General features: G+C 46.4%; 1 long non-coding RNA gene across 1 annotated transcript; it reads right to left on the minus strand.

Annotated features, from left to right (window-relative positions):
- Positions 1–62: 62 nt before the first annotated feature.
- LOC132470873 (uncharacterized) lies at positions 63–12476 on the minus strand. The gene is made up of 3 exons (XR_009528719.1): positions 12101–12476; positions 11309–11356; positions 63–1390 (listed from the first exon to the last, which is right to left on the minus strand). It is a non-coding gene; the product is annotated as an uncharacterized LOC132470873 (long non-coding RNA).
- Positions 12477–12500: the final 24 nt, after the last annotated feature.

Consider the following 12500-nt stretch of genomic DNA (forward strand, 5'->3'; position numbering starts at 1 on the left):
GAGAGAGAGAGAGAGAGAGAGAGAGAGAGAGAGAGAGAGAAGAGAGAGAGAGAGAGAGAGAGAGAGAGAGAGAAAGAGAGAGAGGAGTGAGAAAGAATACAGAGAAGTAAAATAGAGATAGGTATAAAGAGACATTGACAGAGGGGTGGGAGAGTGGTGTCAAAGAGAGAGAGCGATGGCTGGAGGCTCGATGGAGATGGAGAGAGGGAGAGAGAGAGAGAGAGAGAGAGAGAGAGAGAGAGAGAGAGAGAAACAGTAGCGTGGGTGAAGCCTGCTAGAATGGACTCCCTAACCTCTAGCTCACAAATATTTTTTATTTTAGTATTCTTATAATTCAGGGAAATTCACGGCACTCACACCCACATACACACACAACACACACGTTTGTGTGTTTGGGCTCTTCAATGTACTGGCACACACAAAGAAAGGTTATGGAGATGATTAAACATATGGCTAAGGAATGCTGTTGTTCTCTCTTTGCCCATTACAATAGAACAATGGAAATGGTTGATTCTGTCACATTTCTATACCCATAATTCCATTACATTGAAGTGCCTTGGGTGACCAGGACGCCATGAAGAAATGTAAACATATACCTCAGCTGTACACACTAGTGACCACATGCGCGCACACACACACACAGACACACACACACACACACAGACACACGCACACAGACACACACACACACACACAGCTTGATTATTCTTCAGCTCCTTCTGTCACCTGCATTTCAGGAGTGCTCATTATGAATATGAATCTATCTAATTAGCTAAGTATAAAACATGTAGTCTTTTTTTTTTCTTCCAGCAACTTATTTTCCATCAAGATGGTGCAATGATTTATTCATGAGCATCAGGGGTAGGAGACAGAATGGGAGAGAGAAGGTAGAGATGGAGAGAGAGAGAGAGAGAGAGAGAGAGAGAGAGAGAGAGAGAGAGAGAGAGAGAGAGAGAGAGAGAGAGAGAGAGAGAGAGAGAGAGAGAGAGAGAGAGATAGATAGATAGATAGATAGATAGATAGATAGATAGATAGATAGATAGATAGATAGATAGATAGATAGATAGATAGATAGAAGTAGAGAGAGTGAGAGAGCGATAAAGAGAGGGGGAGAGAGATACAGAGAGAGATACACAAAGAGAGATAATGAGATAAGAAAAGTTATGGACTGGAAGAAAAATCTACTTTACACAGACCGGAATCTCTGAAAGGCATTGACAGGGGCGGGCAAACAGACGGACAGGCAAACAATCACAATGGCTGCCTGGCAGGCTGACTGACAGACAGACAAACAGTATGCCAGGCAGATGATGCTCCACTCGCCTGCATCCGAAACTAATGGAGCGGCTCCTCACTGAAGGGCCAGAGCTCTCCAACAGCTTCCAGGACCCTGTGCAAGTAAACCCACAAACACGTGCATGAACCCACAAACACGTGCATGTAAACACATGCATATGAACACCGTTATGCACTACAAGGACTTCCCCTCTATCCACCACATCACAGCAACAGATCGGATCGGATCAGATACAGGAAGCACAAATGCATGTGCACACAAGGTAACAAACACACACATAGACAGACACAGAGAAAGACATTGTCACTCACTTGCAACCACGCATGCATGCACCCACGCAGGGGACACAAATCAGTGCATGCACCCCAACAAAAAACATTCTCACCCATGCACGCAGGCATTCCAAGAGGACACACACACACACACAAACCACAAACTTAGTCAGTGACTCCCACCCATACAATACACACACACACACACACACACACACACACACACACACACACACACACACACACACACACACACAGTCAAACACTCTCTCTCTCACACAAAAACAGGCAGACATAAACACAGACAAATACACAATCGCTCCAACCCATTCATGCATCAAAAACACACCAACACACACACACACGCACACAGACCACACACCCCCCCCCCACACACACACACACTTATTCCTTCAATGTGACTGGTCCAAGGGTGCGTAGTTATGGGTAAGCCTCTATGGAAGGACCGTGGGATCCATGGAGATCAAAGAGCCACCCAGCACCCCCCTCCATTGAGCTCTGCGCTCCCAGAGATCAGAAGCCTCAGTGGGGGCAGAATAAACGTCAGGTCCCTGGCTAATTAGCCAAAGCCCTTTTGACGGTTGGTAATTAGCATTCATAATGTACAGCGTGTGTGCGGCGCTATCTTCCACACTGATTAGGCAGGAAGCGCTTGTAGGTTTGTCTAACAAGGCACCCTGCGGTTATTTGTTTTGCACCAACACAAATTTGTAATGACTTTTAAAACAATGTCTGGTTGTGAATGTGTGTGAGCGGGAGGAGTCCGAGAATAGCGAACGCAGATGATTGTCACGGTTCATCCTCTTTTGTGCTACCGTGACACATTCTGAACCCACTTATAATGTATATCATTTCTCCTGTTGAAGGATAATTAGTTTAATGTAGTTCCACAAATGAAGGACAAAAAGAATGATAATTGGGCTACCAGCACGGGGACAGACAACTGACCTTCAACATCATGACGAATGCAAGGATCTATAATTAGGAAATGCTGCTAATTGAAACCAAAGGTCTTCAGTGTTACAAGTGTGCCAGCCCCTTAGTGCCACCTGGTGGACTGGCAGTTTCAGGAGCCTTAGAGGACATCCAGACAACACCTGTTCACACCTGTGGGCTGTCAGTGTGCTACCACTTACTGTTCATTCATTGAACAGATGCTTTTAACCAGCGACTTACAGTGAACAAAGTACAGGTAATTAAGCTTTGGGTAGGGGCTAGGTGTCACACTGTGGAACCCAAGGAGGAGTACATCAAGGCTAAAAGGGAAGACAGACATGAAGATGAGTGAGCCAGCAAAGCGATTGAGGTTGAATCATCTACTTTTAACTTTAGATTTGCGCTCAGATTTTGATTAAGTTGAATACCAGAGACCTATATGAGCACTGGGAGGTTTAAAGCTGCTGTGGGTAAGATTTGAGAATTGTACAGAGAGAGAGAGAGAGCAGAAGAGAGCAAGACATTTTGAATCAACCAAAGAAAAGCGGCTGTGATCGCTCCCCTTCTAAATGGGTGACATTGTTGGTGCTCCTGTGGCACAGATGGTCCACAGTGAGTCCCGGCAGAGAGTCTTGAGGCTGGCTGACAGCATTGTGGAGGCCACTCCCCTGTCTTGAACACAGAGTACCAGCTCTTCCCCTCGGGCAGGAAGTACCAAGACCCACAACACAGGATGGAAAGGTACAAGCCGTCCTCTATCCCGTAGAGCGTAATATTCATTCATGAAAGGCTGAAGTAGTTTATGTTTCTAGCTGTTGTTTGATCCCGGTCCGGGGGAGGGAAATCTATTTTTGCCTTTGATATCTTTGATGTGTTATATGATTGGATGGCTTTGTATATTGTTGTATGTTACTGTTCACACTTCATGATTGTATGTCCGTCGAATCGTCTCATGTAATTGTATCGACTAATCTTAAATTGCATTTCACCACCATTGAAAAGTGTTTAATTTACGCACTCATGATTGACAGAAAATATGTATTCCATGAAGCACTCAGGGAAGAGAGGCCCTTATTGGCCGGATATGAGGCGGGGGCAGTCGTAACTTTGGAATTTCGCTCATACAGAGGCAGGCGTGCAGTCAACCAGAACAGAGGTTCTCACAGAGCATTTCACTCATTAATATCTGACGGATGGCTTTGGCCTTTCTAACAAATTACACCGAAATTATTGCTGAGGCGATGCGAACCCTTCTCCCCCCCCTCCAGGAGGAGCCCAGGCCTTAGGCTCCTCCCACCCGCCGTGCACCAACAGCTCACCTCAGGCACTCCTTTGTGCCCGCAGCGATCTGACTGTGCCACTGCGACCGCATGCCAGCACCACATTCTCCTCTGCAGTGTACTACCGCTGCTCTGCTGTTCATGGTATCTGATTTACCCTAGGCGACCAGAAACCTAGAGTTATTCGACTTGTAAGGAACAGGAAAGATAGCTAGCATTGGTGATTGGGATAGATGAGTAAACATGACCTGGATTTCTACATCATGTCAAATCAGAGTTCTAACAGCAGACATGCTCAAATCTCTGTGAACGTTGGCGTGGCAGTTTCTTTCGTTTCAGATTTGCTTTGACCAATAATGTTTCTGGAGGCAGGGGCCCCGGGGGTATAACACAAACTTGGCCAGCACTTCCTTTCAAATCAACACTGTGTAGGCTGGCCACTGTAGAAATACACACACTAAAATCCCCTCTATAAGCTTCATCTACTCTTTATATTATTTGTCTTCAGTAGAATATCTCAGGAAAAAAATTAAACAACGTGTAACTGTGCCGTCTCCCCCTCGAACTTCTGCTATAACATAGTACTCTCCTGCTTGGCTGCTGGATTAACACACATTTACCAACTGTGATGACAGTGATACTACCTGATGTGTGCTACAGTGTTCCCATAGCCAGTCATTAACAGATCAGGATTTCACTGAAGAAAAAACAAACAAAGCTCTTGTTACACAGTACGACCATAACCCCATAATCATTTCCATAGAAACAGGGCGAAGTCTTCTGCCTGCTTGCAACACTATCCCAAATATAGTAATAACAACTAAACGGCAACTAATCCATCCACAAGTGTCCATTAACCTGCAGTTTTGTGTTCAGAAACTAAAACCGCATCCAGCGCTGATGATAGACTAAGCCTTGGCTTCCCTGCTGGGCTGTCTGCACTTACAGCTCCCTCCCATCCACAGGTACGCTCAAGTCAACACAGTACACTCTGGTGTTGACAGTAATGGTACACATCCCCATCCCCTCCTCCTCCACTTCAACATCCACACTCACACACACTCACTTACACTCGCTTACCAGTACGAGAGGGCGGGGGTCTGAATTATAAATTGCGGGAAGCAAAATGTAGATTAGCAGGAAGCACTGCTTGGCTTCCTCAATAATTAATGAGTTGTTTGTTGTAGGGGTCGAGCACCTTAGTCGTCCCTTAATAGAGCTTCCTGTGTCTGCAAACAAACACTCACACTCCCTTGCACACAAGTCCAGACGCGTGCAGGAGAGGTCCGGTAAGGTCTGCTGCAGCACGGAGCAAACAAGCCCAGTGAAGGATAGCCGTGGACGTTGTTTGTCTATGAATGATGTGCGTGAGTGTGTGTGCCAGGGAGTCTGCGTGTGCGTATGCGTGTGCGTGTGCGTATGCGTGTGCGTGTGCGTATGCGTGTGCGTGTGCATATGCGTGTGCGTGTGTGAACTGTTTTCTTAAAATTGACTATGAACTGCCTGAAAAACATAAGCCTGCGGATATCCATAGGGATACAATATGTTGAGGCTTTGTTTTAAAAGGAAATTCTTGCATCATTGACAGTGGCGTCAGGACCTGTTACAAGCAACAGGATTCATGAATTTGCAATGAATGCAATGGATTTTCTTCTTAGTGTTCTCCTCTTCGCTGGCTGTATGGGTTGTATTTGGCGCAATGCAGCACCGCGCAACTGAGGAACTGTCCATCATCTTGAGGGGAGCCAGCCTGCCTTGTTCTAGAGGCCAGAATGGACACCTGCTGCGTTCTCAGATTGTTGGTATGCCTTCCAAGAAATCATGCGGGCAGTTATTTGCATACTAAGTTGGGAAACCGAGAGAAATCACAAGTATACCTGCCAGGTGTTACTGCAATCTGTGATCTGATTCGCCAGGCTACATCAGGAGGTGATTGTGATTGCATCTCGGCAGAGTGTGGACGCTACACGATCCTCCAAAACCTAGTCTCACAACTCAGACTTCAGATTAATACTTTAAATCTGATGACTGAAGAGCTCAAATCTGTGTGAACTGGGCATTTTGCTTTTCGTTCCATTTTTGTTTAGAAACACAGAAAAAGTGTCTTTAAAGGTTTCAAAGGAATATAATAAATACTAGCATCAAAATCGCCCTCTGAAAGCTTCATCCACTCGCTCTAATAGGTTTCCGAGTACCACCGTAACAGAAAAGGAAAGAGGGCGTAACTCCTCCCCTTGCAGTTAGTAGTAGGACTGCTGAATCCAAGATTATCCAACATGTAAATACATCCCCATTAGTTCATCCAACGTTGGGCCAGGGTGTACTTTAGTTTGGTTGGGAAGACAAGCTGTAACAGGCTCCAGCACAGTCTGCACTTGACCAAGAGGGATTCACTGAAATAATGAGAGGCGTGCTTGCTCATACAAAAGGCTAGCGGTCTAATTAAAATAGCTTGTCATACATGCACCACTGCTACTGCGTACACCATCGTCATGCTGGTACAGCTCATGTACTGGTGTGACCTAGAGATCCATTTGAACACTTTCTCAGCCCTCCGTTTCAACCTTTCGATATTTCAGTACTTTGTGGGAATCTGAGACAGGACCAAAAAGAGCCTGCATTGAACAAAGTATCAACAATGCGCTGCACAAGAGACAGGTAGTGAATGGCATTATAAGTAGCCGAGGCCGTATCATCCCGAGGACTCTGGACCGCAGCCTTTTACCCCTTACATCAGCCTTCTCGATACGCAATCCCCTCAGAGGACTACCACACGCACATACACTCTCAGACCCACACACTTACAAAACAGCGCTGTAAGCAGGGGATAAGAAGTGGGAGGATTAAATTGTGTGCAACGCACTCCGTTCCAAACACACACAAACCCACGAGAGGTGTGTGTGTAGGGGGGGGGGGAAATGATGAATTGTGCGAAATCATCTTTGACATGTTATATTAAAACAAAAAGTCAGGCGATGCCGCTGACCTCGCTGGGAGCACGAAAAGAGCTGATGTGGAGTGGGTGGGGCGGGGGTGTTTGTGGACTGGTGTTGGGGGGCTGGGAGGGATGTCAGGCGAGATGGGGCCCACGCAGGGAGACAAATGATGCAGCTGTTTGTCCGAGGGGGCAAGGCCAGGCTGGCACTCGGGCGACACCCTGCCTCTCCCTTAATGAGCTGTCTTGGAATCACACTGAATGAATATCCCCCCCCCCCCCACCCCAACACACGCACACACACACACACACACACACACACACACACACACACACACACCGCTCGCCACAACTCCGATACGCACCAGTGGTATTCTCTGGCCATTGTAGCATCCAGAAACGAGATCCTGTCACATCACGTCGCACCATATCCGGATGGAGCACCATTTGCATAACTGTGTTAGGTGTTCCAAGGCACCACTGACAACATCACACAGCCGTTAATTTGATTTCTGAATTAGTCCTCCCCCCGCCCCAACACAGAAAAAAGGATGATTTTCCATCTCTCCCTCGCTCCTCTGTTCTCATTTGGCGGTGACAAGATGAAATTGTGTGAGAGTAATTGTGTGTCGGCATTGGCGTCGGAGCTCAAGAAAGAAGGTAATTTTGCAGTTAAGGAGCTCTCCTCGGTGCTACGTCCCAATTTGGGGTCTGTCTTTCCAGAATGCGCCAAACAGTTAAACACTGCCCCCCCCCCCCCCCCCCCCCCAAACAACCCACCCACCCAGCCACCCGCAACCTGACCAGAGCTCATTAAGACAGAGTAGACATTCACTTGAGAGAAGGAAGCTAATACTGCATACCCCCCCCCCCCCCTTCCCCTTTCTCGAGTGCGTGTCTTGAGGGACCTTGGCGCTCGGGAGGTGGGGATATTTTCCTGCCGCCTATGGCGTCGCACCTAATTGAACTGATATTATATAGGAGGGAAGCGGAGGGACTCCACCCGCGGGCCCCCGTGAACCGCCGCGGTGAGAATAGGATCAGTGGGCCGCGTGGATGGCTAGCCTGTTCACTGAGAGCAGCGGAGAGTCTGCATGCAAAGCCTCCTTGTTGTTCTCCACTCACCTCGTACCATGAGAGAGACACAGTGAGGGCCGTGGAGTAGCGCAGAGCACCGAGGGCCATGAGAGAGACACAGTGAGGGCCGTGGAGTAGCGCAGAGCACCGAGGGCCATGAGAGAGACACAGTGAGGGCCGTGGAGTAGCACAGAGCACCGAGGGCGATGAAGGACTTAAGAAGGAGGGGAAGAAAGGAGAGAGTGGAGGGCTGGAGATTGGGAAACAGTACAACTAATAAAAGGTATAAACGGTTGCTGGGGTGTCCACGGGCAGGCATTCATTAACTAAGCACTCAGCATGGGCGATGGCATTTACCCAGCGCAGCCAAATGCCATGTCCATTAATCAGGGGCCACACTGCTGCGGGTCCTATCGATAGAACTGGTACAGGAGGGCCGAAGTGGACATGCGGGCGGATATGTGGATACATGCACACATACACACACGCGTGCTCATTAAGACCCAGATGCAGATGCATAGTGCATACATATTCTAGACGCACACATGCTCGTTAGGGGTCGTACGGACAATGTATGTCACCCATATACCCATTAAGACTGACATACATGGTCGTGCACAGACATACATACACATTGAGACACACAGAGATTAGACAGCACACACACACACACACACACACACACACACACACACACACACACACACACACACACACACACACACACACACACACACACACACACACACACACACACACACAAACATGAACTGTCTTAGTGTATGTCATTGAAACATCAACAACACTCATGCAAATACAGGTACACACAGCCAGGCGCATTGTTCCACCCACCCGTGTAACACACACAACAGACACACAAACATACACACACCGCCTCATTTATGTTTTCTCAGAAATAACCCAAAAAACGAGGACGCACAATGGGTGCTAAATTTGAATGAGTCACTCACACGGTCGCAGTATTGCCCTGGAGATGGCACACATTGTGCTCAGCGGGGAGTTGCGAAATGCCTCGGACTAACCAAGGTCTAATTGACAGGAGAAAAATGTGCTGCCATTTCAGCAGGCATGGCCGTCATTAACACATTTTTTCATTTTCCATCAGGCTGCGAGTCAGTTGCTGTTCTGATGGCCTGGTCCCCCTCAGCGGCAAAGTGGGTATGTCTTTAAATGGTTCTGAGCAGAATGTTGTTAGTTTCAGAAGCCTCTGCCCCGGGGGACAAGGCGGGAGGAGGGAGGAGGGTGGAGGGTGACGTGACTCAGTATATGAGGGGGGGGGGGGGGCAGAGGAGGGGGGGGATGCATTAATACAATAGGCTCATTAGAAAGGAAAATCGTTTTCCAGCTAAATGAAATTAGAAGGCAGTTAGAGAATAGATGAGGACAAGAGCGGCAGAAAAGGAATGCTGGGAAGTTAGAAGAGAAGAACAGGGGGGACAGAGGAGAGGAGATATGGAGAGGAAGGAGAGGAGAGGAACAGGGGAAGAGAGGAGAGGAGAGGTGGAGAGGAAGGAGAGGAGAGGAACAGGGGAAGAGAGGAGAGGAGAGGTGGAGAGGAAGGAGAGGAGAGGAACAGGGGAAGAGAGGAGAGGTGGGGAGGAAGGAGAGGAGAGGAACAGGGGGACAGAGGAGAGGAGAGGTGGAGAGGAAGGAGAGGAGAGGAACAGGGGAAGAGAGGAGAGGAGAGGTGGAGAGGAAGGAGAGGAGAGGAACAGGGGAAGAGAGGAGAGGAGAGGTGGGGAGCGAAGGAGAGGAGAGGAACAGGGGGGACAGAGGAGAGGAGAGGTGGGGAGGAAGGAGAGGAGAGGAACAGGGGGGACAGAGGAGAGGAGATATGGAGAGGAAGGAGAGGAGAGGAACAGGGGAAGAGAGGAGAGGAGAGGTGGGGAGGAAGGAGAGGAGAGGAACAGGGGAAGAGAGGAGAGGAGAGGTGGGGAGGAAGGAGAGGAGAGGAACAGGGGGGACAGAGGAGAGGAGATATGGAGAGGAAGGAGAGGAGAGGAACAGGGGAAGAGAGGAGAGGAGAGGTGGGGAGCGAAGGAGAGGAGATGAGAGGAGCAGGGGAGGAGAACATAGAGGAGACAAGATGAGACGAGAGGAGCGAAGAGGAGAGGAGGCAAGAGGAGAGGAGAGAGGAGACAAGAGGAAAACAGAGGAGGGGAGGGGAGGAGAGGAGAAAGTCATAGGGAGGTGGAAAACAAAATGAGAGGACAAGAGGGCGAGCAGAAGAGAGGAAATGAAAGGAGAGCTAGAGGAAAGAGCGGAATGGAGGAAATGAGAGAAAAGAGTGAGGAGACAAGAAACAATTATAGGAGCGAAGAGATGAGGAAAGCACATATTGTATATGAAGCACAGGAGACATCTGGTGTTGAGATGAGCGTTGGCTCTGGTAAGTGAGTGATACATGTCTGCATGACAGATGGACCATACCTAAAAATAGCGACTACCTGTGGTTATTGTAAAGGTTATGGCAAAGGTTAGGTTCACCATCAAGCAGAGTTTAGATCCAGGAAGTTTATTCTGTTTAAAATGGAAAAGTGATGAGCTACACTTGAAGCAGGAATTAATTGGTGAATTAAACGGCATTCTCTCCCACTGGTTTAGCTGCAGGAGCAAGAGAACCATCAGGCCTACAATATAACTAAATGACGTCATCAATGTGTGTTCGTTTTCCAACATTGCCTGAGGAAATATCCTCTTGAATTGATCCTTGTATTAGCTGAAGCCAAGGGAGTAGTTTACGGAGGGGTAAATAGGATAGCATCTTAATGAGAAAAAACTACTTTCATATTCTTGTAATGAACAAATTCATTTGTCTTTCTCTCGGGCAGCTCAAGGGTTCATTCATGGATTTTATATTTTATGGCTGATATAATTATGAATATATCAACTGCATCACCATTCCACTATAATTTATAAATGCATCACTCCAGGATACATATATTGGACTGACTTTGAAGTGTGCACCTGATTGAGGTTTATTTGGGATCGCCAGGGCTACTATAAAGAACCATTTATGTAGCATTTCATAGCAATTAGTTTTTAATACAATGTAACACATTTCACAATAAGGTTCACCTATTAACCATTCATTAATATTGATAAATGCAGTAATACATATTTACATATCTAGCCGCACACATACAGCATTAGCATAGGGGTTTGAGTTAGGAATAAGGAAAGTGTGTTTACCGTAGCCCTATCAAATATTGTATAAAATAATACCGTAGATAACATGAACACCATTAGATAACATGAGCACCATAAGTAAATGGTTACAAGACCATTAGTTCACTGTTAAGTAACAGTGGTTAATTGTAGTTTACGCTTATTACTGTATTACCTAAGGGCAATTTATGGTTAATTAATGTTGACATATGTTAATTGTGACCAAATTGATAATATGTCATTCATATTCAGCAACATATTTGTGTGCATACTGTGATTTTATAACACAAAAAAACCTAACCTTTATCGGAAGACATCCAAAGAAAGGTTGTACTTCATCAGATGAGTCCTATAAAGAATAGAGAAGATGACACATTTGACCCAAATGTACAACACAACAACTAGTCACACTGACCTGGAGAGACAGGGAGAGAGCCATTTTATATTAATGCAATGCTTGGCTTGTCCTACTAGCATACCCATACTCCAACTGGCCAAATAGCTTGGGGTTGTAGGTGGCCAAACCTTCAAAGTATTTCTCAGAAAAAGTATTATATTTTCCAAGCAGCTGTCCAGATTTTGCTAAAAATTAATTTAGTCAATGCTTTATTGAGACCACATGATTCCAGCTAACCTCAGTACCTCATTGGACCACACATGTGTAGCGCTAACACCAGTCTTGAATAGCTTCTTCATCTAGTACACATAGAGTGGTCAACACAACACTTTATTTTTTCACAGCACAGCTACTTTCTTTATAGGTCCATGACACAACACCATACAGTTCTATAGGTTTGAGATAAGTCACACCCTACAAGCATGGACTCTATGCCATTCCGCCCTACAGGCCAACCAAGACAGACCGACATTTTACCTTTTACCAACACTGAATATTTACCTGTATTTGAGAGATGATTCATGAACCACCTCCAGAGTGCAAGCTAGTTTACCTTGCGTCTCTGAATAAACCACGTTTTGAACATTAACCACTCTCCGAGCCATACTTTGCCCGAAACAACGACACCACAGAAGATCAGAATTAGTTCTTAATTCATTTCCAGACTACTGAATCACATAACAGAAATAGACCAACCTTACACCCGCAGGGGACACCGTGTCGAAAATGCTGTTGGCTCACTTATCATTTGCTGTCTCGTTTGTTTGTGTTAGTAGATAATTATAATTACATTTCCAGGTATGTATCTGATGAACAAAGAATACACTCTTTAAAAGTCTTGTTAAAAGCCAGGTAGGCCTGTCATTATAGGATAACGATCTCGTTGTATCGTCACGCCCTCTAGCGATCTTAGCGTTATCTGCAAAAATAAATGCTAATGCGCACGTTTTATTTAGATCGCGTTTTATTTTAACTGCTAAAACCTTTGACATACAAAGATTAAAGGAAATAGGTATTTTTTTACAGACTCCATAAAATGGTCATCCATTCTTTCAAATACCGGTTTGTGTTAGTGAAGAGCCGGCGACTATCTCGA

This window comes from Gadus macrocephalus, chromosome 13 (assembly GCF_031168955.1).
Source record: "Gadus macrocephalus chromosome 13, ASM3116895v1".
Lineage (NCBI taxonomy): Eukaryota > Metazoa > Chordata > Actinopteri > Gadiformes > Gadidae > Gadus > Gadus macrocephalus.